We start from the raw sequence: 2,653 nt of genomic DNA, 5'->3' as shown, positions 1-2,653 counted from the left end.
ATTTCTTAATAAATAGTGTATTTTTAAATTTCAGGTTGCTTTTTAAAAATTGCTTTTGTTATTGGTGCCTAGATTATTGAATTCTGTACTGTTCCATGAATAGTTGAGAATAATATTTATTCTTAATTGTTGGGTACATTTACTTTTTCTTTGTTTTATTACATTCTATATAATTTTCTTGAATTAATTTTTCTAGTTTGCTAATAAGATTCTCAGCTTTGTGTCATACATTTTAATTTATTCATTGAGTTTTACTTTCAAAATTTATAGTTTTCATTGCTACAAATTCTGTGGGCGTTTTTCAGATCTGCCTGCTTACATGTATAGTTTCTTCTTTTAATGAATATATATAATTATTTGTAATACTCTATGACATTCCTAATTATTTGATATTCTTGCAGGTTTAATTACACTTTGTTTCTGATAAATCTTATCCATGGTTATTTCTTTGTATGCTCTGCAATTCTGGTTTGTGAATTTGTGTTTCATGGGCTTTAACTATACATATGCTTTGAAAACTGGCATTAAAGTATACTTTTTGGGAAATAATTCTCTTACTTCAATGGCATTCTCTCTGGGGTTTACCAATTTGCAGCCACTATAATTTATACATTTTTACCTAACTTCTGCATTTTTCTTTTTTTATAATTTAGTTTTAGTGTAAACAAATGGGATACATGTTGTTTCTCTGTTTGTACATGAAGTAGAGGCATACCATTTGTGTAATCATACATTTACGTAGGGTAATAGTTTTTGGTTCATTCTGTTATTTTTTCCTTCCCCCCACCCCTCCCACCCCTCTTTTCCCTCTATACAGTCCCTCCTTCCTCCATACTTGCACCCCTCCTACCCCCCATTATGTGTCATCATCTGCTTATCAGCGAGATTATTCTTCCTTTTTTTTCTGAGATTGGCTTATCTCACTTAGCATGATGTTCTCCAATTTCATCCATTTGCCTGCAAATGCCATAATTTTATTATTCTTTATGGCTGACTAATATTACATTGTATGTATGTATGTGTATATATATATATATATATATATATATATATATATATATATATATATGCATACCACAGGTTCTTTATCCATTCATCAATAGAAGGGCATCTAGGTTGGTTCACAATCTGGCTATTGTGAATTAAGCAGCTATGAACATTGGTTTGGCTATATCTCTGTAGTATGCTGATTTTAAGTCCTTTGGGTATAAGCCAAGGAGTGGGATAGCTGGGTCAAATGGTGGTTCCTTTCCAAGTTTTCTAAGGAATCTCCACACAGCTTTCCAGAGTGGCTGTGCTAATTTGCAATCCCACCAGCAATGTATGAGTGTACCTTTTTCCCCACATCCTCACCAACACCTATTGTTGCTTGTATTCTTGATAATTGCCATTCTAATTGGGGTGAGATGGAATCTTAGGGTAGTTTTGATTTGCATTTCTCTTATTACTAAAGATGTTGAACATTTTTTCATGTATCTGTTGATTGTTTGTACATCTTCTTCTGTGAAGTGTCCGTTTTCTTAGCCCATTTGTTGATTGGGTTATTTGTATTCTTGGTGTAGAGTTTTTTGAGTTCTTTATATATTCTGGAAATTAGTGCTCTATCTGAATTAAGAGTGGCAAAGATTTTCTCCCACTCTGTAGGCGCTCTCTTCCCTGCCTGACCCCCACACCGAGGTCAGACACCATCACTGAGCCTGCCTAACTTCTGCATTTTTCAGGTCATATAAAGGCAATCTGAAACTTGCAATAGAATAGTTAGTAGATTTTAATTTTCAGGAAGTTCCTGCTATCTGTTTTGAAAATCAGCATAAACTCATTTTCCTGTCAACTCCTTAGGGAAATAAATATATTTTTTCAGACTTCTTTTCCCTGTAGCTGTGGTATTTCAAGGGCCCCAGTTTTTGTGCAGCCCTCAGTATTTTATCTTTCTTGCATGGGCCCAAGCTCTTTTGGACTCTTGAGTGAACCAATGTTCTGAAGGCTTGGTTCTAGGTTTCTGAGATCTATAATGTCCCTTGGGGAAGATTCAGCCTCAGTTACAAATCACCACTCTGGTGGCCTGGCTCTTTGATTTTAGACCCTGTGTATTTCCTTTACCTTCACCTGAACTTAATGGTGCACATGAAAGATTGTGTGTTATATTTTATATTTTATTTACAAATGTGTTATGGAGGGAAACATTATTTGGAACAGCAGCCTGTCATCATACTGGCAGAAAAACATCTTTTTGAAATTCTCTCCATGTGGGCTTTAGACCTAATGTCTATTCATGAGAAGCAAATAAAGGCAATTTTATTCTAACCCCAATGTTAGTAGCAACATTACAGCAATAGTAATGACAAACCCATAAAACTTCCAATTTGACAGGTTGTGCCCCTTCCAATAAACCAACAAATTAATAAATAACTTCCCTATTCATTACACATTTTATTATCTATTGCTATCTCTCTGGAATAAAGAATATGTTATGACTAGAATATTATGAAGTTACTTTCTGAGGAAATAATCTTGCTCTTCAATAATCTGCTTAAATGCTATGTCAATGACTGATTTCCTAATTGTCTTCATCTGATTGATGTACTTCTGAGATAATTTAGCTCTTGCACCCACCAGGATAGGTAATATAGCCATTCTCAGTATCTGTAGGGTA

Source organism: Sciurus vulgaris, assembly GCF_902686455.1.
Source record: "Sciurus vulgaris genome assembly, chromosome: 5".
Lineage (NCBI taxonomy): Eukaryota > Metazoa > Chordata > Mammalia > Rodentia > Sciuridae > Sciurus > Sciurus vulgaris.
The sequence above is the reverse complement of the archived record's forward strand: the minus strand, read 5'-3'. Positions refer to the sequence as shown.